This window comes from Enhydra lutris, unplaced genomic scaffold (genome assembly GCF_002288905.1).
Source record: "Enhydra lutris kenyoni isolate GAN:26980312 unplaced genomic scaffold, ASM228890v2 scaffoldscaffold16, whole genome shotgun sequence".
Taxonomy (NCBI): domain Eukaryota; kingdom Metazoa; phylum Chordata; class Mammalia; order Carnivora; family Mustelidae; genus Enhydra; species Enhydra lutris.
Genome location: NW_019154100.1, coordinates 9303679 through 9329673, shown reverse-complemented (window position 1 = coordinate 9329673; position 25995 = coordinate 9303679). Strand labels below are relative to the sequence as shown.

Below are 25995 nucleotides of genomic sequence, written 5' to 3'. Positions count from 1 at the left end.
AATCCAACATACTGCTTTTAAAATCTAAAAATATTTCTATTCTTTGGACAAGAATGCTTTCCTAGTAGTAAAAGTACACAAGAAACCAAATTATAAAAGTTATTTTTGAGCCAGTATTTCGAACAATAAACTTGATGACTTAAGAACTTATTTTAATGGTTCATGGTTTCAACTGATTACACTTGGAGATAACTATCTTTATGACATTGATTTTCAGAGGGTTTGGACACCTGAGTTGGTTGGGACTGAGGCTTGAGTCACTCAGAATCCTCAGAGGTCTGGATTATGCTGTACAAGTAAATTTTGTTTCTTTGAGCAGATTCATGGTACCCATGTGCACCATTTCATCCTATGGATGCCTTTGGACCATCAGTGAGCTAGAGTGAAATCTTTTCTTTTTCTTAGTTTTGACAGTGTTGTGCCTGTTAGAATTACATAGTGATTTTACTAGTCAGGCTCTCAGAACCCCAGAGATGTACCACCTCTACTTTCACTACAGCCCCCTGGTTATTCTCTCACATTATTTCACTGGCTTCTTGCTCTACCCTCCTCTGATTCTCTTCTTGCCTCTCTGATTTGTCCTTCTTAATGTTGAAGGGGATCAGAATATGCTATGTTGGCATAAGAAATATTTTGAGCTGAAGACAACTGAGAAAGAGCAGAAGCCGGAGAGCTCTTTATCTTCCCTCCATCTGTGTGAAAGCAGGCATAAATATCCCTTTATGAAGGTGTTTCCCTCTCTCATACCAAGAAGGGAACAATAGCCTTCACCACTGGAGGTAAAGTCTGAATAAACAAAACTTTACTAAGTAACACTTATCTTCCATTAGTTCTCCCCACATAGTTAGAACTACACAATTTATCACCCTTTGTTAAAATGGAATACAAGGAGCCAGGTCTAAATGCCTCTTCTGGTCTCCACTTATTTTTTATGTATTCGTGTAAAAATAACATCAGACAGAAGTTGTATGCCTTCTCTTAATCTGTTATCAGTTTAATTCACAGATCTTATTAAAAGAAACTAAGAGAGTAGAGAAAACAGTTTTTCTTCCCCTATAATGTCTTTGCTCATCTTCCTCCTACTTCTCAAATATTGGCTCTGTTGTAAATTCACTTCCTTCTTGCTCTTTCAGGGCAACTGTTTCTGGTCTTGCTCAGGTTTGCATCATTTATTGACACAACTAATACTTGCTGAGTACCTGCATTGGTCCTAAAGAAACTATGATTAGAACAAATTCCCCACTTTCTTGGAGTTTACTTTCTAGAGAGGTGAATTATAGAATAAGGACATAATGTATGGTATGTCGGGTGTGGAGGTGTGGGTAAGTGGAATGTACAAAAATAAAATCAATTCTGAATATATTAAAAGAATAATCACTGCTATCATTTACTGAAATATTATAATGTGCCAAAACTATGCTAAATACATATTTTCAAATTTAATCCTTAAAATTTAAATAGCTAAATATTATTAGAGCCACATTTTGCAGAAGAGGCTTATTGTTGTTCAGTCACTGCTAATAAAAAAGCAAAGCTGGGATTTATTTATTTTTAAAAAGATTTTATTTGAGAAAGACACACACAAGGGGAAAGAAGCAGAGAAAGAAGCAGACTCTCTGCTGAGCAGAGAGCTCAATAAGGGGCTCAATCCTGGGACTCTGGAATCATGACCTGAGCTGAAGGCAGACACTTTACTGACTGAGCCACCCAGGCACCCCAAAACTGAGATTCAAACCCAGATTAATTTAACTACAGAACCGTTTTCTTAATCAGTCCCTGTACAGTCAAATATTGCAATTGCACATGAGAACCATCTGTGGAAATTAAAAAAATATATATATACCTGTCTGAGTGCTAAGTTAATACTGCATCCCAATAGATATCTCAGTGGGTAGTGTTAGGACATATATATTTTGGAAAACACCAAATAACATAAAAGCCTGTTCTTCACTATGTCCTGAATGTTTGTTAAGAGACTTACTTTAACATATACAAAACAGAGCAAAATATTTTCCTTTCAAAACTTTTCCTCTTCTTCTTTTCCTACTTATTTTATTTTTTTTAAGATTTTATTTATTTATTTGACAGACAGAGATCACAAGTAGGCAGAGAGGCAGGCAGAGAGAGAGGAGGAAGCAGGCTCCCTGCTGAGCAGAGAGCCCAATGCGGAACTTGATCCCATGACCCTGAGATCATGACCTGAGCTGAAGGCAGAGGCTTTAACCCACTGAGCCACCCAGGCGCCCCTTCTTTTCCTACTTATTAATAATATCACAATCTTTACGAATTTAGAAACGAAATTTATCAATCTAGCCTGAGTCAGGAAAGAGTGGAATGATGGAAAAGTTGAACATAAAAGCTATTAACTATAAAAGGGGATAGATGTATTGAGAGGTAGGCTTGGAAGAAGAAAAAAGAATTGCTGTGAATCTAGGAGAGCAGATATCAGAAGCAGCCACTGCCCCCAGGCTGAGGAAGAGTGCACAAGGAAAGCCCCAGCCCTTCCAGCGCGAGACCCAGACTTTGTCAGAGGGGGCAAAGCCAGTTCACTCGATAGCGGAGAAGTCACTGTAGTGCAGTGCTGGTGGAACTTGCCAGAAATCAGCCCTCTAAGGGGCCAAGAAGAGCTGTTCACAGGGAGGTGTCTCACTGGAGGCATTCTGCTGCCCAATTTTCTGAGTGGGGTAACTGGGGAAGCTGCTGGCCGCCAGCCACAGGGAAGCTGTGCGTGGCACAGGAGCAGGTGCTGGAAAAAGACACACACACTTCACAAGAACCGGGAAGCAAAACCCTTTCTTCCTGTGCTCTCTACTGACAAACCTTAACATTGTGCCAGCAGGCAAAGGAAAAGTATTTAAAGGGACCACATTCATTTCGCAGAGCAGGCTTTGGGTGAATTTGAAGCTGAAGGCTGTAAGTGGCTACACATGGCTAACTGGTGCTCAGAAACCATCCCAGGCTGATCACCTCCCACCCATCCCAACCTGTTTGTACCATGTCTTGCAGAGCTTGCCCTGCCAATGTCTGGGCATCTCCATAGCTGCTTCATCATCTTCTGCTCCTCTCTGGTCTGCTTCTCAGCAGTTCCCATTCCAGCTCTCCTTCCCACTACTTCTAGAGATACTTCTCTCAAAGTCAAAAATGCATCTATGGATGGGCTGCGTCAGTAGTTCGCTATGAATTTAGACAGGATGCACGTGAGACCAAGGGGTCTAGTACTAACTGGTCTCAGAGACAGCAAATGAGCATATAATACTTTCTTTAGAAGTTAGAAATTCTCTTCTTGAATTTCCCATCCTGGCTTTTCATCCTGTTGAATTATGGTGTGGAAGCCATCAGTATACCTAGGAATCATGGGAGACGACTGGCAGGGTGGGGAATGACTGATAGAACTTTGCTTTCTCAAACCTGCATTTCAAAGACTGAAAAAAGATATCATTTTAGACCATGGATTGACTCTGGGAGAAAAATAGGACTCTCATTTGAGTTACTGACAAACAACTGGACAATTAATGAGTACTTGCTATATACAGGACATTGAAGGTGCTTACATCACTGAAGGCATCATCGCTGCCTTCTCTATTAGGGAAAGTGCTGAGGACCCACAACGGAAACGTTTTCATTTCTTTTAAAATCAGAAAGGAAAAAAATGAACTTTTAGATCAAAGAAAATATTTTAACATATGATAATATATTTTTCTGTATACCAACACAATTATAAAATATACATCCTAATGTTTTAGAGAGGAAAGGATCCACAAAGGTAAAAGTGTTCAGGACCCATGAGAGCCATAGTGTGGCCTGGTGTCTGGGACTTAGACCTAAGCTGGGAATCCAGCTCCGTGTTTCCTGGTCTCTGGGCCATGAAGTTGCAGAGTTAATGCTCTTGCAGTATTGTTTGCAGACTGAAGAATCTCCAAAAAACTATTGTGTACCTTTGTGATCAATTAAATGGGAATTTATTTTGAAGTGTTTCTTTTCTTTCTTTTTTTTTTATTTTTGGAATTATGTTTAGTTAGCCAGCATATAGTACATTATAAGTTTTTGTTGTAGTATTTTGAAGTGTTTCTGACATCATTTTTTCACATATGTTCTCAGCAAAGATTACCAAGATAATAGTTACTATGATGTATACCTGGAAAGCATCCATATAGTTTTGTGATGTTAGAAAAGTAATCCATAAACTGGAATGGATAAGAAGCATTGATTTAGTAGACCTATATACCAACTATATCAACATTTTTAAAAATGTTAATTATTATAACTAATACTCTCTGGGTGGAGCCAGGATGTGTTCATTTAGGTCAAGAATATACATATACTATAGGGTAAATCTGAGAGATGACTGCCTTCACTTGGAAGGGGACAAATCCAGGGGGTTTTTGTTTGTTTGTTTGTTTTTTTAATCCTTTTCCAACACTCAGTGAAAATTGAAATGATATTCAGCTCTTCCCTTGCTTGTTAGAACTCTCCCTTGTTGGCTTCGGTTCACCAGCCTCTCCTAGTTCTCTAACTTCTCCCTGTCATTTGTCTTGACATCCATAGAATCCTGCCTCGATTTTTTTTCTCTCCTATATCTCAGGGTGGAAAATTGCTTCTCTGATGTAACTTGCATGGTTTCAACTCCCAAACATTTCTGATGGTTTGAAAATCTACATGATAGTAATTGCACTTACCTTTGATCATGAGATCATTACCCACCAGCACATCTCTAAGCTTTAAGTATATGCTATATCATTTTATTCATATTGTGATATATTATCACTATCCCTATTTTTAAATGAGGGAACAAATTCATTATATTTAAAGATTTTGTCCAAGTTCACATAGTCAGCAAGTGGTAGAACTTGGTTTTTCAGACCCATGGGAATCCTAAACTATAATCATCTATAATCATTAACAACTGTGGTTAATGTCTTTTCCAAAATTACCATTCATTCCAATTTCACCCTGCAACTTCCCCTACCCAAACCCAACCACACAAAACACTTCTTTTTGTATTCCTTATTTTGCTTCATGATTTTATCGTCTATATAGTCTCCAAATCGGAAACATCCTGGAATCTCCATTATCCCCTGTCAAATTGTTCTTCATGTTTAGCAGCATTTAGTTCACAGATGTCATAGCAAGTATATGTTGCTGACATTTCCTGCCTCCTAATTGATTTCCTGGGCTGGTCTTTCCACAATCCATTTGTCCTGCACAGTTAACAGATATTTTTAATCAATCTGATCCTGTCACTTGGCTTAAAAGCCTCTCTGGGCTTCTTCAGGCTTTGTTGCCTACCATTCTCCATAGCATTCATCCAAGGTCATTCACAAATGACCCCATCTATATTTTCTGATCTGATTTGTCTCACATGTATGTGAATGATTGCTTTTTCAGATGTATGTACATGCTATATAAGAAACAAAATACAAAATAATTTCAAGGTATTGCTAAAAATATCGTGGATTTTCATCACTGTGAATTTCTCAGTAAGATGTTAAAAGTACAACGCCTTTCAGATGGGATACTTCCATTTTTTTTAATATTTAGGAGTGTCTCATAAGTGAAAAAGGCTAAGATCTGCTGATTGGTTTTTTGATTGATCTTTACTTACTAAAAACCTTTCTTTGGGATTTTAGAGCTTAAAAATTTTAATGAACATGAGTAACCATTTTAGTTTCAAGGTTATAGACCCCATAGCCAAAGTCGTTCCTGAACTGAATAATGGAATGATATTTTGGGGGTGTGAACCTAGTTGTCCATAGAGTTACTAGCCATAAGATCTTTCCAAAGTAGGGAAGGATTTAATTTTTTATTCTTCATAGATTATTAGAAAGAACTTTTAAAGCTTAACGGTAGATTTCAATATAGAAATGGCAATGAAATAAAAATGAAAAAAGTGATATTTAGTTATAGTACTGTATCCAATGTGGTTTGGTCTTCAGTTGTGTCCTATTTTGAAAGCAGGGGATGGATGTTGTTTTCCATCAGTGTAGCCACTATCATTCATTTGACAGCATCACCAGAGCACTGGGCTTACATAGGTCATTTCTCTCCTACCATGGCTCTGTGTGATGAGGGAGGAGATTGGGTTCGCGAGTTGGACATGTTTGGGTTAAAACTTGGGTACAAAGTCACCAAGTATTATACTTCAGTTTCCTTATCTTCGATATAGGAACAAAGGCTACTTTGTAAGGTTACTGGGAGTTTAAATAAGATAGGGTTGAACTTGTAAAGAATACTAAATCTTGATTTCTCTTTCTGTGGTACCGCATACCAAAATAGCTCATATCTATTTAGTGTGTAAAACTCTAAGGCTGGGGATACTTAACACTTATTTGGTCTAGCCCCTTATTTCATAAATACTAAGAGGCCATGTGAGATTTGTTGACCACATCATGAAATATATAATATATATATTTAATTATATAACAATATAAAGGGAATAGGCTGAGGAGTCCTCTTCTAGCCTAGTATTGTCCATCCCTAGAGATGGCAAACTGATGTTCAGTCAAGTGCTAATTAGGTAGTAACTGGGTTGAATGGAACAAAGAAGTGAGGACCTTCTTAATTCTGGGCACTGGGCTAGTGCTTCCGGGTATAGTGATGGATAAAAATATTTCCTCTATCTGAAATGGCTCCTAGAAAACTATAACAGTACCTGCACACTAGAATCACCCATGAATTGTCTTAAAACTTACTCATGCCTGGACTTCCTGTTGAGTTTTAAATTCAGAATTTTAAAATTCTTTTGGTCTAGAGTACAATCAGGTATTAGACATCAACACAACTAAATAATAAATATTATTTATGATGGAATGATACCTGTGATGGAGAGAAGAGCTTGGGAACACAGAGGAAGGAGGGATTTGCCTGGTGATCAAAAGGACAGTTTTGGGACACCTGCCGAAGAGCAATTCCAACTGTTCTCACCCATCATTAATTCAACAAATACATCTGGAGCAAAATGTCTCTTTCAGGTATTGTGTTTGATATCATCTGTGAAAAAGAAGTGAGCCAAACAATTAACAATTATGGGATATGGGGAATAAGACTGGAAGTTAAATAATAAGAATTTATAATTACTTCCCAAAGAGAGAGAAATGCAGAAGCTCTCTGTTTCGTAGAGCTGCACACCAGGCAACCACTAAGTCATGGGTGCGGCAGATATTTGGAAATAAGATCTGGATCAGCCCTGGATTTTTAGGACTCTGATTGTCATTTGTGTCCTGACAGTTTGGCTCAAAAACACAGTGATAGGCTTTTCTCCCCTCCCCTTGTCCTTCCTGCCAACTGTTGTTTCCTTCCTCAGACCATTTTCCTTCTCAGCCTATAGTTTAGGGTAGAGTTAGCCTGACAGCTGCGGCAGAAGCCTTGCTGCATTTGGAGATCTGGTCCATCCTGGCAGAAAGGAGTCAATATCACCCACAGCAGTGAAGGATCAGGACAAGCAGAAAGGAGCAGAGGGAAGGCTGAGAGCAATTTAGGGGAGATGGAGCCCCCCGCCCCCGCCCGTCTCCTTTTCCTCAATATATAACAATGACCTAGTAAATTGCCATATGCCAGAAAGTTGTTATAATTTCACATATGTAAATCTATACAAATTCATATAAATCTCCATAAATCTATAATGATTATGATGTGCCAAGCACCCTCTCATGTACTACCTCAACTCACCCGACTATTTGAGACTTCATTAGCTTCCCCCCTTCCATATTCTTCCCATCTTCCAACATGCTTAGATTTCATTGTCTTTCCTTTCCACCTTAAGTCTAGTGTCTGTCACAACATGTACAACTGTAAGTGGAAATCCTGGCCGTGATACAACTGGATTTCGTGATATGGGGGACGGGGGTAGAGGGAGGATGGATAGAGGGCAGAGCTTGTAGTCCCAAGTTGACAAATTTGAAGAAGGCATTTTAAAGGAGACTGCCTATAAATGGAAGAAGTTATGCTATCTATCCCACAAAATGTTTAAGATTTAAAATGATTCACAGTATTTGTCTAGGGAAGTAAAAACATAAACACTCCATGAAAGAATCAGTGTTTCTTCCTGAGAGCTGTAGTCTAAGAAAACCTTGTGATTTGATTGTTTAGGATATATGACAAGAAGTTCTGTTTATTATGCAAACTGGGTTTTTTTTCTCCAGCAACTTTCCCCCGCTTTGTAGTTTGTAGTCCAGACATACGTGGCTGTATATTTATGAATCTGTCTAGGGGTCTTGACTACCAAGTGGCACTTCCAGAGACCGTTGAGGGTGTGCGGTGTGATGAGGTGGAGAAGAAAGGTCCTTCCGCAGGGGTACTGGCCAGGTGGTTTACCAGTGCATACCCAAGTCCTCATGTTACTTGTCCTAAGTCTCCCTGAGGAGTATAGACATTTTCTTGAGGTCTTCACTCAGTCTCATGGGGATGCCACAGGATATATTCTTTCAGCCCTCTAGGCTAAAGATGCTATGTGTTTTTACAGTTTCTGGGAGTGGGGTCAGGGAGGAATATCATGGTCACAGGAGCCATGACAAGTAGCTGTATTTTTGCATAATCTCCAGTACTACAACTTCATTTTTCTTGATAACGGCATTATTGAAAAATAATTTATAGGTTTGGTGCAGGGTTTTTTTTTTTTTTTAAGATTTTATTTATTTTTTGACAGAGAGAGAAACATCAAGAGCAGGAATACAAGCAGGGGGAGTGGGAGAGGGAGAAGCAGGCTTCCCGCAGAGCAGGGAGCCCTATGCAGGGCTCAATCCCAGGACTCTGGGATCATGACCTGAGCTGAAGACAGAGGCTTAAGGACTGAGCCACCTAGGTGCCAAATTCCATAGTTTTTGTGTATTCATAGAGTTGGATACAACCACCACTATAATCAATTTTAGAATACTTTCATTACCACAAAAAGAAAAGCTGTACCCTTCAGGTACCACCTTTAACCACCACTTCTCCCCCATTCCTCCACGCCCCCATCACTACCAGCCCTACCACTAATCTTTCTCTTTTTGCTTGTCCTGTACGTGATAGGATCTTCATTAAAAACAAAAACCAAATTCTATAGACCAGCAATTCTTAAATCTCTTCCTCTTCCTCTTCTTATTAGGCCACATGTAAAAAAAATCCTTGAGGACCCCAGAGAGCTTTTGTTTATGTAAATTATGTCTATCAATATTTAAAGTATAAGAAATTGGAACTGAGAAATTTAAAAATTGATTTTTCATTGATTCACTTAAAAATAACAAATTCTTGGGGCATCTGGGTGGCTCAGTGGGTTAAGCCTCTGCCTTTGGCTCAGGTCATGATCTCAGGGTCCTGGGATCAAGCCCTGCACCGGACTCTCTGCTCAGCAGGAAGCCTGCTTCTCTCTCTCCCACTCCCCTGCTTGTGTTCCCTCTCTTACTGTTTCTCTCTGTCAAATAAATAAATAAAATCTTAAAAAAAGAAAGAAAGAAAGAAAGAAAGAAAGAAAGAAAGAAAGAAAGAAAGAAATGTTAAAAAATAACAAATCCTTTACTTATTAATGTAATAATTTTTATGAAAAATTTATTTCCCTCTCAACGCTAGTAAAAGGAGAGCTTTTCTTTACATATTTTGAAGATCTCTTTCATTTCTGGCTTAGAAGATAGCTGGAGTCTCATATAGGTTTTTTTTCAGTCTGTTGTGATGTGTTGTTTTGAATAAGTATCTGAAAAGAATCTAGCCCCATGGGGAAATATTTCAGTAGCTTCTTCGGATAATTGTGGATTTTCTTTTTTGACACTACACCAAACTGGGCAAGTGGTAGTTCCTTAAAGGTTGATTGTAATACAGAATCTGAAATAATATCAATGATTTTTTCATACTCTATACACTCAAGAGAGAATGAGAGTGAAGAGTCAGATGCTTAGTAATTATGGAAAGAATTTGACCTCATAAAATTTTGAGAGAATCTCTTGAAAGACTGTATTTTGAGAATTGCTGCTGTAGACCAAGGGTAATAATGATTTAACATGTACCTAGCAAGTGTGGGATAGCCTTCTTAAGCCTTGGATTGAAGAAGACTGATGGAAAACTGAACTAGACATAGCACATCAATAAATAAGGCCCAACGTGGAACTCAGTCTCACGACCCCGAGAGCATGACCTGAGCTGAAAACAAGAGTCAGACGCTTAACTGACTGAGCCACCCAGGGGCCACAATAAGGATTTTAAGAAGCCCATAAGAAAGATATAAGAAACAGGAGGAGTAACTAAGTAGATTAAGTTTATAATCCTTCCTGGGAAACAAAGTCTTTTTTAACAGTAAACACCTCAGGAGTAGAGCTTAGGCATGGTATTGCTGAGGGATCTGCAAAGGGAATTTAAAGAACCTGGAGTAAGACGTAAGGAAGTCCTACCCTGAGCTCACACTGTCTCTCCCTTGTACTTCACTCAGCCAAGCCCCATGTCTTTCTGTCTCACAGCCAAATAAGGCTACACCAAATTATTGTGTAAAATGAGACTCAGACTCAATATTTACAGTATGACTTTTTGCTTATCAAAATTCCACCACAGAAAATGAGAGCGTATAACCAGTCAAAGGCTGAGAATCACCCTAATAAACTATCCTTAGTTAATTCATTTAAAAAAATGTTACATGAAACTACAGATTTTATTTCTTTAAATCTTTTCATCTTTATTTTCTAAAAAGAGTTTTTTTGTTGTTTTTTTTAAGATTTTTATCTACTTATTTGAGAGAGATAGAGAGGGAACACAAGCAGGGGGAGTGGGAGAGGGAGAAGCAGGCTTCCCACCAAGCAGGGAGCCTGATGCGGAGCTCGATCCCAGGACCCAGGATCATGACCTGAGCAGAGGGCAGACGCCCAATGAAGGAGCTACCCAGGCACCCCAAATTTTTCATCTTTAAAAAAAAATTCCAGTAAATATGCAGTGTTACATTAGTTCCAGGTATACAATATAGTATATACAATATAGTGATTCGACAATTCCATACATTACTCTGTGTTAATAACAAGTTGTACTCTTAATCCCCTTCATCTATTTTACCTATTTCACCCATTCCCCACCCACCTCCCTCATGGTAACCATCAGTTTGACCTCTCAAGTTATAGTTAAGAGTCCGTTTCTTGGTTTGTCTCTCTCTCTCTCTTTTGTTCATTTCCTTTGTTACTTTAGTTCCACATATGAGTGGAATTTGTTTTTTTCTGACTGACTTATTTCACTTAGCATTATACCCTCTAGATCCATCCATATTGTTGCAAATGGCCAGACTTCATTCCTTTTATATGGCTGAGTAATATTCGTGTGTGTGTGTGTGTGTGTGTGTGTGTAGATGCAAATATAGGTATAATCTTTTTCGATTCATCTATCAATGACTACCTCGGTTGCTTCCATATATTGGCTATTGTAAAAAATGCTGCAATAAACATAGGGGTGCATATGTATTTTCAGATGAGTGTTTTAATTTCCTGTGGGTAAATAGCCAGTAGTGGAATTACTGGATCCTATGGTAATTCCATTTGTAATTTTTAAAGGAACTTCCATACTGTTTTTTAAGGTGGCTATACCAGTTTACATTCCCACCAATGATACATGAGGGCTCCTTTTTCTTCACATCCTCACTTGCTTTTTCGTGTGTGTTGTCGATTTTAGCCATTCTGACAGGTGTGAGTTGGTATCTCATTGTACTTTTGATTTGCATTTCCCCGATAAGAAGTGATGTTGAGCATCCTTTCATATGTCTGTTGGCCATCTGAAGACTTCTGTACATGTCTTCTGCACATTTTTTAATTGGATGATAATGATTTGCTGTTAAGTTGTATCAGTTCTTTATACATTTTAGGTATTAACCCTTTATTAGATATGTCATTTCCAAATATCTTCTCTCATTCAGCAGGTTGTCTTTTAGTTTGGTTGGTTGTTTCCTTTGCTGTCCAGAATTTTTTTATTTTGACGTAGTCCCAATAGTTTTTTTTTTTTATTTTGTTCCCCTTGCCTTATGAGACATATCTAGAAAAATGTTGTTATGCCCAACACCAAAGAAGTTATTGCCTGTGCTCTCTTCTAGAATTTTCTATGGTTTCAGGTCTCATATTTAGGTCCTTAATTCATTTTGAGTTTATTTTTGCATATGGTATAAGGAATTGGTCCAGTTTCATTCTTTTATATGTAGCTGTCCAGTTTTCCCAATATCACTGATTGAAGAGTTTGTCTATTTCCCATCGCATATTCTTGTCTTCTCTGTTATAGATTAATTTACCATTGGTGGGCTTATTTCTGGGTTCTCTATCCTGTTCCCTTGATCCTTATGTCTGTTTTTGTGCCAGTACCATGCTGTTTGGATTACTATAGCTTTGTAGTATAACTGGAAATCTGGGATTTTGATTCCTCTAGTTTCATTCTTCTTTTTCAAGATTGTTTTGGCTATTTGGGTCTTTTATAGTTTCATACAAATTTTGGGATTATTTGTTCTGTTTCTGTGAAAAATGCTGTGGGTATTTTGATAGGGATTGTATTGAATCTTCAGATTGCTTTGGGTTTATCAACATTTTAATAATTGTTCTTTCAATTCACGAACATGGAATATCTGTCTGTGTCATCTTCAATTTCTGTTGTTAATGTTTTATAATTTTCAGAGTACAGGCCTTTCATTTTCTTGGTTAGGTTTATTCCTAGGTATTTTTATTATTTTTGGTGCAATTTTAAGTGGAATTTTTTTTTCTTTTTCCTTTTTTTGGAATTTTTTTCTTAATTTTTCTTTCTGCTATTTCATTATTAGTGTGTAGAAATGCAAGAGATTTCTGTATATTGATTTTGTCCCCATGACCTTACTGTATTTATCAAATATTCTTATCGTTTTTTGGTGGAGTCAATAGGTTTTTTATATATAAGATCATGCTATCTGCAAACAGTGAAAGTTTTACCTTTTCCTTACTCATTTGTATGCCTTTTACTTCTTTTTGTTGTCTGATTGCTGTGGGTAGGACTTCCAATAAGATGTTGGACATCATTGTCTTGTTCCTAATCTTAGGGGAAAAGCTGTCAGTTTCTCACCATTGAGCATGATGTTAGCTGTGGGTTTTACATATATGACCTTTTTTATGTTGGCTGATGTATGTTCCCTCTAAACCTGCTTTTTTGAGGATTTTTATCATGAATGGATATTGTACTTTTTCGACTGTTTTCTGCATCTATTGAAATGAGCATATCGTTTTTATCCTTCCTCTTATTGATGTGAAGCTTCACATTATTTAATATGTGAATATTGCATCACCCTTGCAACCAGAAATAAATCCCACTTGACAGTGGTGAGTTATGTATTTGAGAGTTTTTATTTTTAAGTAATCACTACACCCAATGTGGGGCTCAAACTCACAATTGCAAGGTCAAGAGTCACATGTTCTACAACTGAGCAAGCCAGGCACACTTCACCTTTTTTGGGTTTTTTTTGAAAGATTTTTTACTTTTTTGAATAATTCTATTAATATATTGTTGGATTCAGTTTACTAGTATTTGTTGAGGACTTTTGCATCCGTGTTCATCAGAGATATTCATCACCAGATATCTCTTGCTTTCTCTCTCTCTCTCTCTCTCTCTTGTTTTGTTTTGGTATCAGGGCAATGCAGGCCTCATAGAATAAATTTGGAAGTTTTCTTTCCTCTTCTATTTTTTGGGGATAGTTTGAGAAGAGGTATTAACTCCTCTTTAAATGTTTGGTAGAGTTTACCTTTGAAGTCATCTGGTCATGGAATTTTGTTTGTTGGGAGTTTTTTAATTACTGATGCATTGTCATTGCTGGTAATCAATCTGTTCAAATTTTCTATTTCTTTTGGATTCAATTTTGGGAGTTGATATGTTTCTAGGAATTTATCCATTTCTTCTAGGTTATCCATTTTGTGGGTATATATTTTTTCACAATCTTTTACAATTCTTTATATTTTTGTGGTGTCAGTTGTTATTTTTCCTATTGCATTTCTGATTTGTTTATTGGAGTCCTCTTTTTTTGGATGAGTCTGACTAAAGGTTTATCAATTTTGTTGATCTTTTCAAAGAGCCAGCTCCTGGTGTCCTTGATCTGTGCTATTGTTTTTTTTTTTAGTTTCCATTTCACTTATTTCTACTCTAATCTTTATTATTTCCTTTCTTCTACTGGTTTTGGTTTTTGCTTATTGTTCTTTTTCTATCTCCTTTAACTGTAAGGTTAGGTTTTTCTTGCTTCCTGAGGTAGGCTTGTATTGCTCTAAATTTTTCTCTTCGAACAGCTTATGCTGCATCTCAAAGGTTTTGGACCATTGTGCTTTCATTTTCATTGTATCCATGTATTTTTTAATTTCCTTTTTGATTTGTTGATTGACCCATTCCTTGTTTAGCAGCATGTTATTGAACTTCCATGCATTTACGTTCTTTCCAGATTTTTTTCTTGTGGTTGATTTCTAGTTTCCTAGCATTGTGGTCAGAAAAAGATGCTTGGTATGACTTTGATCTTTTTTAATTTGTTGAGACTTGATTTGTGGCCTGATATGTGATCTATTCTGAAGAATGTTCCGTGTCCACTTAAAAAAGTTGTGCATTCTGCTCTTTTAGGCTAGGACATTCTAAATATATGTTAGATCCATTTGGTCCAATGCATCATTCAAAGCCACTATTTCCTTGTTGATTTTGTTTGCGTGGATCTACCCATTGATGTAAGTGGGGTGTCAAAGTCCCCTACATGATAGTATTACAATTGATTACTTCCTTTATGTTTGTTATTAGCTATTTTGTATATTTTTGTGTGCCCATGTTGGGTGCATGAATTTTTACTAATGTTACTACTTCTCATTAGATTGTTCCCTTTATGTTTATGTTGCCTCCTTTTTTGTTTCTTTTACAATGTTTGTTTTAAAGTCTATTATAGGTATTGCTAGCCTGGCTTTCTTTTCACTTCCATTTGCATGACAAATGCTCTCTCATTCTTTCCCTTTCTATCTGCAAGTATGTTTAGGTCTGAACTGAGTCTCTTGTAGGCAGGATAGGCAGCTTGCTTTTTTACCCATTCAGTCACCCAATGTCTTTTGACTGGGGCATTTAGTCCTTTTCATGCAAAATAATTATCAATAGCTATATACTTATTGATCTACTTATTTTATGGTTCTTTTTGTAGTTCTCTGTTCCTTTCTTTTCTAGCTCTCTTCTCTCATGGTTTGCTGGCTTTCTTTATTCATTTACTTGGATTCCTTTCTGTTTTCATTTGCATATCTATTACCGGTTTTAGATTTGTGGTTACCATTAGGTGTTTATATAACATTTTTTGCATATAACAGTCTATTTTAAGTTGATGGTCACTTAAGTCTGAACCTATTTTTCTCTCCCTTTCACATTTTAGGTATATGATATCATATGTTAGATTGTTTTATTTTGTAACTCTCTTGACTGGTTTTTATAGATATACTTAATTTTACTTCAATTATGCTTCCTACTTTTCTTATTCCTGCTTATGGTCTTTCCTTTCCACTCAGAGAGTCCCCTTTAATACTTCCTGTAAGTCTCATTTAGTGGTGATGAATTCCTTTAACTTTTGTTTGTCTGGGAAACACTTTATCTCTTTTTTCTATTTTGAATGATAGCCTTGTTGAATAGTGTATCCTTGGTTACAGGTTTGTTTTTTTCTTTTTCTTTTTCTTTTTCTTTTTCTTTTCTTTCAGCACTTTGAATATATCATATGACTGCCTGTGGCCTACAAAGTTTCTGCTGAAAAATCAGCTTATAACCTTATGAAGTTTCCCTGTCTCCCCTGTATGTAAATGTTTTCTTCTCTCTTGATGCTTTTAAAATTCTCTCTTTATCAGTACTTTTTTGCCATTTTAATTACTATGTGTCTTGCTGTGGACCTTCTTGGGTTGATTTTGTTGGATGCTCTCTGTGCCTCCTGGACCTGGATTTCTGTTTCTTTCCCCCAGAGTTTTTAGAAACCCTAAGACAGTGTTTAGCTATTATTTCCTCAAATAAATTTTCTGCCCTCTTTTCTGTCTCTTCTGAATCTCCATAATGTGAATTTTATTATGCTTGGTAGTGGCGCTGAGTTCCCAAGTCTATGTTCGGTTTTTGTTGTTGTTGTTGTTGTTGTTGTTGTTGTTGTTTGTTTTTTCTCTCTATCCTGTTCATTTTTATTGCTTTCCATATTTATTCCTCTGGGTCACTGATCCCTTCTTCTTATTGCTCTAGTCTGCTATTTTTACTTTACTATTGCTCTAGTCTGCTATTTTTACTTTTTACTATTTTATGTATTTTTACTTTGTTATCGAGTTCTTCATCTCTGATTGGTTCTTTTTTTATGTTTTCTATCTTTGTTGAGAGTCTCACTGAGGTCCTCCACTCTTTTCTCAAGTCCAGTCAGTAACTTTATGATGATTACTTTAAATTCTCTAATATTTTAGAGATAGAGATAAATAATATGATTTATTAGAGAGAAATTCCCTTAGGTCTCTTGCTGCATTTTTGTCCTGTTCTTTCATTTAGGACCTATTCTTCTGTCTCCTCATTTTGTCTAACTCTCTATATCTATTTCTATGTGTTGGGAAAGTCAGCTACATCCCCTGCTCTTGAAAGTAGTGACCTTAAAAAGAGGTCCTGTAGTGTTCTACAGTGCAGTGTCTCTTGTTCACCAGAACCTGGTGCTTCATGGGTGTATCCTTTGTGTGTTGTGTACACCCTACTATTATGGCTGAGCTGCTTCTGCCTTCAACCCAGTCATCTAAAGTGGTTCTCTTTGCCTGTTGTGGGCACGATTTGGTCCCTGTGTTGTTAGTGGGCCATTCTAGGACTTCTGAGTTTGAGTTGTCAGACCAGGCATTTTTCAGAGATGCAGTACTGCCAAGCTGCAGGGCACTTTCCCTGTGTTGTGCCCTAAGAAGATTTTGTTGGTGGGTGGGGCCTGTACTCAAACCAGATGTCTGTCCCCAGCCCACTGCTCGTGTGTGTGGTTATCTCCCCATTTCCCTAGGGTATGAGTCACTTTGAAGTGGTACTAGTCTCTGTTGTGACTGCATGCACACTGCCAGGCTTATGGTACAACTTTGGATAGGCTCCAGCTAAATGCATATTGGAGGGAGTGCAGGTCCTGCTCCCTAGAATGCTGGGGCTAGGTGCATGGTGCCAGGGAGATCCATGCTTGTCCTTCTTAGACCAAAGTAGGCTGGGTTGGATGGGGTGTATGTATAGAAAAGTACACAGGAGCAGAGTCAGTGGTTTTAGCAAGCTAGGTAGTGAGTTTTGGCCTTGTGCTGGTTCCTAAAAGGTGTTTGTGTGTTTAGGTTGGAGGACAGGGAAGGGAAATGGTGCCTACCAGCTTTATTGTGCCTAGAGTAGTTTCCCAAGGATGCATACCATCACATGCTCTGAGATTAGTAGGCAGATCTCCCTCCTGTAAACCTCAGGCATTTTTCAACTGCTGCTTCTATGCCATATTTCTGTGGGACTGTTTGTTGTGCTGTCTCTTTAAAGGTAGAAACTCTGCCCTCTTGACTCTCCCAGAGCCAAGCTCATTGATTTTTAAAATTCTAGGTGTTAAACCCCTCTGATTATAAGAACTTGCAAAATTTGTCCCTTCTTATTTTCAAAACCAAATGTTATAATGGTTTGTTTTCTCTGTGTGAGTTCTTCATTTTGGGGTATCTGTTCCTTTCCCCATTCTCTGCCTGTACATCCTTCCTTCCACAGACCATCCTGTGGGACTGTTAATAGCTCCGAACTATGTCCCCGCCCTTCCTATTCTTTTTGATGTGACCTCTTCTCTACATTTAACTGTGGAAAGTCTGTTCTACCAGTCTTCTGGTCATTTTCTGAATTATTTACACTGATGTGTTATCTAGTTGTAACCATGGGACAAGGTGAGCTTAGGATTCTCCTACTCTGCCATCTTCCCTGAAAGTCCTTAGTTAATTCTTGATAGAAAATGTAGTTGCTAGAAAAATTGGGGCTGGGTTATAATGAAAACTATCTTTAGGTCACATCCTGTCATGTGTAAAAGAAGACATAAAATAATATATTAGATCTTTTTTTATTAGCTTGATGAAGTTACAGGCTCTCTGTCCCTTTAGGTTCTCTGACCACCAATGCATGAAAGATCCACTTGACACAAAAACAACAGTATTTCAGAGGTATGATATGGTGGTCCTTGGAGAAGACCTCAATCAACCAGAAATGAAAACCAATAGCTGGTCATATAACTATTTGGAGATCAACTTCATGTGCCATCCCCAGTGAATTCCTCATTGTCTAGTCCGATGATATAATTATAGTTCCAGTCTTTTTTATGAATGCTATTGATCCATCCCATGACTATGAAACAACTGCCTGCATTGCTTCTAGTTCACCAAACTTTGTGAATTTTCTATGGCTGTTTACCTAAGCTTTTTTTTTTTTTTTTTAAGATTTTATTTATTTGACAGAGAGAGAGTACAAGCAGGGGGAGTAGCAGGCAGAGGGAGAGGAATAATCAGGCTCTCTGCTGAGCAGGGAGCCCAATGTGGGTCTTGATACCAGGACCCTGGGATCATGACCTGAGGTGAAGGCAGATGTTTAGTGAATTGAGACACCCAGGCACCCCTACCTATACTTCTGTAATGTATTTGCTTAAATCATTCTCTTCTTACTCCTAAAATGTTGGCACTACAAGGCCTGGCCTTTAGTTCCTACCTATTTTGCTTTTTCAGGATGATTGATTCCGTTCTCCAAATAGTCCTACAACTTTCAAAATATACAATTTGGGGGCAGGGGTATTATTATGTGTGAGAATTGTGTTTATCTCTTAAAATATTTTACCTTATTTAATTCTAATAACAATCTTAAAATTAGTATTGTTGTTTGGCATGTGGATCAAAAAAATGTGTGTACCTTATTCAAATCACAGCTTGAAAGATCTGGAACTAGATCATAGACCTGACTGCAAAACCATTGTTTTAAACTTAACAAATGCTGCCCAATATATTGTGAATCCCAATGTCTGACTTGAACCTGAGATCAGGGTTTCATACCTTTGGAGTACTGGAGAGACATCTATAAAATTAATTAACTAAATTTATAGGTGCCTCTGTCCCTCCTTTTTCTTATTGAATAAAAATCTTGTAGGAAAGCTGAATGCTATCTCTATTTACTGCCTCTATTCTTTATTTTGTCATAGTACTCTTTGTTTAGGTCAACAAAATCATCCTCATTAACAGATCTAATGGTTAATTTTCTGCTCCATAACTGCTTAATACAGTGATTCTGATCCATCCCCCTACTTGTTGCCTACTCCCATTGGCTTCCAGACCACAATACTCTCATGATTCTCCTTTCCCCTACTACACCTTCTCAGTCTGTTTTTGCCTGCCCCTGCTATGCCTGCCCCTCCAGAATTGGCATTCCTAAGGCCCTGCCTTTAACTATCTTCCCTTGTAAACTTACAGGATTATCAGCTTAAAACCTCTGACTTCAATTCCTACCTTTATTCATGGTTCAATAACCTATGTAATAGTAATAACATGTAACATATATGGAGCAATTACTACTATGTGCCAGGCACTTTGCTCACTTATATATCTGCTTTGTTTGATTCAGTCCACATCAAATATCATTTGATTATTACTATCCTCATTTCCAAATGAGGAAGTTTATGCTCAGAAAGTCTCTAAATCTTGTCCAATCTCACAGAATGAATAACGGCAGAGCTTTGACCAAACCCATTGTCTATTTGATTCTAAAGCTGATGTTGTAACTACTGTGTTTTATTGTCTTTTAAAATTCTCAGTTCTCTTTGGTGCATCCATCCAACTACCTAACAGATGTAGCTCAGGCATTTCTATTTTAAGAGATATTGTGCTAAACTCAGTATTCTGTGCCCCTCCTTCCAACCCCTTTCCTCCTCTCCAAATGTCTCTATTTTAATATTTCTCCTCTGATAGTCTTTATTTCTTATCATGGTTTCTCCTTCAGCTCATTCCCCAAGACTGTGATGTTTTGCATTTTCCCTCTCCCTCATGTCCATGTGCTTCGTCATCCTCTTTAGGTCACTGTAGAGATGCTTCTGTACCCCAGGCTGCTGACCTTCTCTTCTGCTTTCTAATTGACCTCCTGCTACTGGGCTCCCACTGTGGCTGGTCCTTTTCACAGCCAGCAAGCTTAGCTTTTGAAAAAAAAAAAAACAACTCAATATATTCATTCCATTCCACTTAAAAACCTCTCGTAGCCCTTGTCACCTCCACTGTCATTTCCATTCTCCTTATATTCTCACTCTGTAATTGGCCTTGTCTGCCTTGCCTATCAGTGATATCATGAACATATGTGAAGAATTATATTTTAAGATAAACATAGATGCTGTTATGTTGAAGAAAATGAAATGGGTTTCAGAACCTTTACTACATTTAAGTGGCTGATCAGTTATTTTTCTCCATGGGAAACTAAATGTACAACTATTGTCATGTGCGACTGCAGTTTTTTGACATGAAAAATGACATTCTTATTCCTAACTACATGCCAACTAGGCTATTTTCATGTAAACTCTCTTGTTTTAATTAATATTTCTAGCCAGAGCTGTTCTCTGGCTGTGGATCCTGCACCTAGGGGACAGTAATTTTACACAATAAATTTGAGTCATGTTTGAGTGACAGAGTGGAGATGGGAGATACTGACACCAGTGTCTTTTTGAAACAGGAATGGGATGAATTCTGTGTTCTTAATAGCTCAATTAGAATGATAAAAACATTTGTCTGGTCCTTTGTTAGCTTCCAATAAAAAAAAATGAAAGTAAGGAAGCCTAGAAAGAAGATTATACTTAATAATATACTATGTTTTTAATGTTGTATAACCTGGACTTGTGTCCTGAAATAAAAATGACTATCCCCTTGTAGAGATCAGTCTCCCAGATTAGAGGCCATGTGGAGTAGCAAAGAATGGAATCGAGGTTCAGATCCATTTGGGATATGTTCCTGGATAATTGTGTGATCATAAGCAAGTCCTATCTTATCTCTGATTCTCGGTTATGTTCAAATGGAGGAGAAATACTATTTACAATGTAAATGTGAGAGTTCTTGGGAGTTAAGATCAATAAGTGTTACTTTTTCCTACACTAGAATGCCCTAAATAGCTCACATCCATTTAGTTTTAACAATTAGAGCTCTAAGACTAGAAGGGACCAGGAAGTTTATGTAGTTCAGTCCCATTTTTTTTTCTTTACAAATCTGGAAGTCCAAGAAGATTATGTGAATTGCCAAGAGACACATCATGAACTATTTCTATATCTGGGAGTAGACATCAATATTCTAGTTTCCTAACCTTGTATTGTTAACATGGTTTAATGGGGCTACTAGGAGCTCACAGCTTGGTACCAGACTCCTGCCTCAACTCAGCTACATGAGGCTGGGACATCAGTTCTAAGAGAAGCAGGAGACACATCTATTATTACATGAAGTGTAAGAATGTACAATGTAAGAATGTGATGTAGTTTTCCTGTGCACCACAAGGAAAGCTTCATTAAATCTGTTATAGTGAAAAGAGAACGTTCCAGTCTTCTCATTTATTCCACCCCAACTCACCATTTTGTAATTCAGTAAGTATTTACGCAGGAGCAAGTCTGCCAGGTGGTATTCGAGTTGATCTGAAAAGTCAGAGTTTACAATTAAAGGATGAGGGAGAAATAAAATGTGGAAAAGGACTGTCATACCAGGTAGTGATTTTATCCTGAAAAGAAATGTAAACAAATACAAAAGCACCTTCTCTTACATAATAGCAAATTGGGCAACTTCTTAATAGCAAGGATGAGGTTCCTTTCTCCAATCTGAGAAATAGAGGCCAGTCAGTTGTTGGTGTTTTTTCATTGTTTTTAAATTTAGAATCCCTTTTTTTTCTTACTGGCTGGCTCACAGATGTAGCTTTAATATTTTTCCCCATTTACCATCCCTTCTCCTCATCTACTCCCCTGTAGCCTCTTGTCCAAGGTAGAATTTTCCTGGTAGCAGCAGGTGCTTTCTAACATCCAGTCTGTGTTCACATGTCAGACATGCAGGCATGGAGGGGGCCAGGGAATGACTTGGGGGAGGTCAGAGGGAAGGTTGAGGAAAGCTGAGTACTGCCCGCAGCACCTTGCTGCACATCTGTACCCTTCTCTCTTCCAGATCTCACAGCATTCTGATGAGCTGAAGAAACTCAGAAAGTTCACATTCCATGCTCTTCCCTTTCCCCTATCAGGACACAGTGTAATACTGGGCTGTGCTTTGGGACCTTTTTGAATGGAACTAGATGAAGAGAATCCAGGAGGTACCATGGGGATTCTTTTTCCTCCCCTCATGGCTCCCAAGCTTGCCCCTACGTTTTGGTTGCTCTAACACCTCAAGCAGATAGTTATTCCTAAAAACAAAATGAATGAAAATCCACAGGGAAGTGTGATTTAGATGGGTAAATGCATTCTTCAAACTTTATTGTAATCCCAATAATAGAAATTATAAAAAGAAAAGAATGTCCAGAGAGTCACACCGCGTTAACCAGATAACTGTCTTTTTGTAAAAAGTGCAATTTCTATTCTATTAATCTCCTTTGCCTAATTTAAGATATTTAAATTATTAATCAGTTGTTCTTAACCCTTGCTAATCTGAATTACTAAGGGGGTTTTTAAAAAGGTGTTGATAGCCATACTTCACCTTGACCCACAGAATCAGAATCTGTGTTTGTAAAAATGATCCTCAGGTCAACATTCTGATTTTAAAGACAACAGCAGTTTCTGCATATTTAAAAAAAATAATTTTGTTTAAATAAAATTCACAAAACATAAATTCACCATTTTAAAGTGTAAAGTTCAGTACATTTAGTACTGAAGCCATTTACATTCATTTACATTACATTTACATTCACAATGTCATACAACTCGTGTATTTTTGCAAAGCATTTGAGTGACATTTACTGATATATAAAACTAGAAAGTTACATTTCTAATAGATACAGTTAAAGGCTAAGAAAATTCATTTTTCTTTTTTTTTAAGATTTATTTATTTGAGAGAGAGAGAGACAGAGACAGCGAGAGAACTCATGCACAAGTGGGGAGAGGGAGAGAGAGAATCCCAAGCAGGGTCCCCACCCCACCCAAGTGTGGAGCCTGACATGGGGCTCAATCTCATGACCCTGAGATCATGACCTGAGCCCAAATCCAGAGGCACTTAACTGACTGCACCACCCAGGTGCCCCAGTTGTTTTTCAAACTATGTTTCAAACTAGTTTTTTCAAGCTTCTCTTATGATTTTGGTTATTGCCACCCCTGGTCTAGTGACGTAGAATCGTAGAGACATCTGGAGATAGCTTAGGTGTCCTGTTCATCTCTCCAGGTCTAGAATAGTGGGCAAGGGTGTCCAGCCTCTTGCAAAACTTGCTTTCTGTAATATGCAATACGAATATCAAGGTAGGTCCAATAAGAACAATAGCTGATGTGTTTTGAGCTTTTATTGTGTTTCAGCTATTCTGCCAGTTCTCTAACCCTCTCAGCATTTTTAAACCTCCCAACAAAACTGCAAATTTCATACCTTTTTTCTGTTTGGCAGGTGAAAGATCTAAGAATCAGGGGATTTTCTCAAGGTCACATAGCTTGAAGGTGATGCTGGGATTCTATATTTGATCTGTATGATTACATTGCTCTGATTGTCTCTCCCAAAGCGTAGCATGAGAGCTAGTGAAAGCAACATTAGGTGGAGAAGGTGGTTCAAACATTAGTTCAAAGTCAAGTGTTCTGAGATTTGAAACTAAGGTCTGTAACCAGTGAGGCCAAATGGAGGAAGAAGAAAAGTTGTTGAAGGCTAGCCAGAAGGTAGGGGCTGTACTTAAATTTTGCTTGTTCACTTCATAGACTCCTCTTTCTTTGACAGGAAGGATTCTCTGGAAGCAAGCTTTAATATATACCTGTGTGCCCAAAGGGAAGAGTCCAAAACAGGCTTTCATCATCAGTAGGTGACAGGCATCAAGAATAAGGTCAAGCTAAAGAAAGTTGTCCAGAGTGTTAGGAGGCCAGCTGCAGCAGCAGTGCCAGTGGGAAAGTCTTTAAAGCATTCCTTCATGCACGAGTTAGTTTCTAGAATATCTTTCTGGATGCTCCTAAGCTATCTGGCTCCCATTCAATCAGCAAGTATTTTTTGCATGTCTTCTATGTGCCAGGTGTTGGGCTCAGCTCTGGTGTGTGTCAAAAAGAGTGAAGAGCTGAGAAAAGTTAGAGGAGAAGTGGTAATTTTTAGGGAAATGGCTATTGTGTAGGAAGAAAAGAGCGATTTGCTGTACACCACTTCTATGGAGAGTGAGCAGGTGGAAGAACCGCAGTGTCTGTAGGGGGTGCATCAGAAGGGCACCTGCTGATTCACCTTGTCTGCACGTGTCTGGGCACTGGATGGGAGGATAATTGCATTGACAGTTGTGAATGGTGTCTTGCCAAGCTGGAGCATGTGTTAGAATGGAAGATTGTAGACTAATTGGTTGAGTTGTTCATGAAGATGGACAGTCTCTTTCATGATCCAGCACTTTGCTCCAAACTTGGGTAGTTGTGGGGTGAGCAGAGGTGCAGGGAGGTGCCTTAGTTTGAATGTGGTAGGGAGCACATCTGAAGTAGAGGCCAAGATACTTACAGAGGAATTTAGGATTAAGAATGGTGTTGCTGCCTGGGCTGCTTCTTGTCTTGGAGGTAGACATCAAGAGTAGGGTCAAGCTAAAGAGAGTCGCCAAGTGTATTAATTTCCTAGGGCTGATGTAATATATTACCACAAACTGGATGCTTTAAAATAACAGAAACTTATTCTCTCGTAGTTCTGGAGGCCAGAAATCTGACATCAGGGTGTTAGAAAGACCGAACTCCCTTCAGGTCTCTAGGTGAGAATCCTTCCTTGCCTCTTCCATCTTCTGGTGTCCTTGGGTGTTCCTTGGGTTGTAGCTGTATAACTGCCATCTCAGCCTCTCTCTTCACATGGCCTTCTTGTCTGTTTCTCCCTGCCTATCTTTTTTAAGAACACCTGTCATTGAATTGAAGGCCCACCTGGATGATCCAGGATGATCTTGTGTTGAGATCTTTAATTTACATCTGCAAAGACCCTTTCCCAAATAAGGTTACATTCATAGGTTCTGGGATTTAGGCAGATATTTTGAGCACTACCATTCAACCCACTACAGCAAGTCCTTTGCATACTATGTTTAGAAACACAAATGGACAGAGATGACCTCCTAGGTAAGCTTGGATTTGAGGCTATTATTTACCTGTCCTGATTATCCCTTCTCAGCCTTCCTTATCTCTGTGTTTCCATGGATAATGTGGATTACAACAAGATGTCCTGGGAAGATGCATTTTTCTGTCCATGCTGGGGCCTGATGGCTGAGATATGCTCAGTCTGACACAACTCCTGAGGGTAGGGGGCTGCGCTTAGAGTCCAACTTCCAAGCCACAGTGTTTGCCTGGATCCTTAGCAGTAGATAAAAATAAGTCACTTAAAAAAGGTGACCCAAAATATCCTCAGTGAACAGCATCTACAACTGTAATTTCTAGATCTGCTACAGTTGGTCTGGATGGTCTCTGTGTAGCTTTTATCAGGTATTAGTTTCTTAATGGTCTTGCTTCCAGGCCATAAGAGCAGCCTCGATCGTTAATAATTATTGTTGTCAGCATTCTGGGCTATAGATGCAGTAGCGAATGCCATTTGCACCTGCACCCTCCTGGGAAACACTGGTCTCCACTATGGTGTTAAAGATCTTGCTTTGTAGTATTAGGCTGAGTCCTTTCATGGTGGCCAAAACTGGAGTAACTGTGTAACGAGTCTTCAGCTGCTATGAAACTGGGCTCATGGCTGGAACCCAGCAAGCTCTTTCCCCTTTGGTGGGCATTGTTTAGAGTAGTAATGGCCGAATATGGTGGGAGAGTTGAGCAGATCTGACAAGGCTCAGGGAATACCGGATGACTCTCTTCGGGGGAACTTCAACTAAGAAACGTGAACTCTGGTTCAGCTTCATCCTGGAGAGATGCTCAGAATATTTTACTAAATGGGAAAACCAAATAGAAGACTAAGG

General features: G+C 38.3%; 1 protein-coding gene across 15 annotated transcripts in view; it reads left to right on the top strand.

Moving 5' to 3' along the window:
- Positions 1-25995, top strand: part of LOC111147228 (asparagine synthetase (glutamine-hydrolyzing)) — a 155002-nt gene that overhangs the window by 104468 nt on the left and 24539 nt on the right. Inside the window, exon 1 of one of the 15 annotated variants that reach the window (XM_022503131.1) lies at positions 24794-24810. The exons of the other annotated variants lie outside the window; for them this stretch is intronic. The gene's annotated coding sequence lies outside the window, so the exon portion shown is untranslated. Of the gene's footprint in view, positions 1-24793; positions 24811-25995 lie in introns of those variants that run through there. 15 annotated transcript variants of the gene reach the window in all.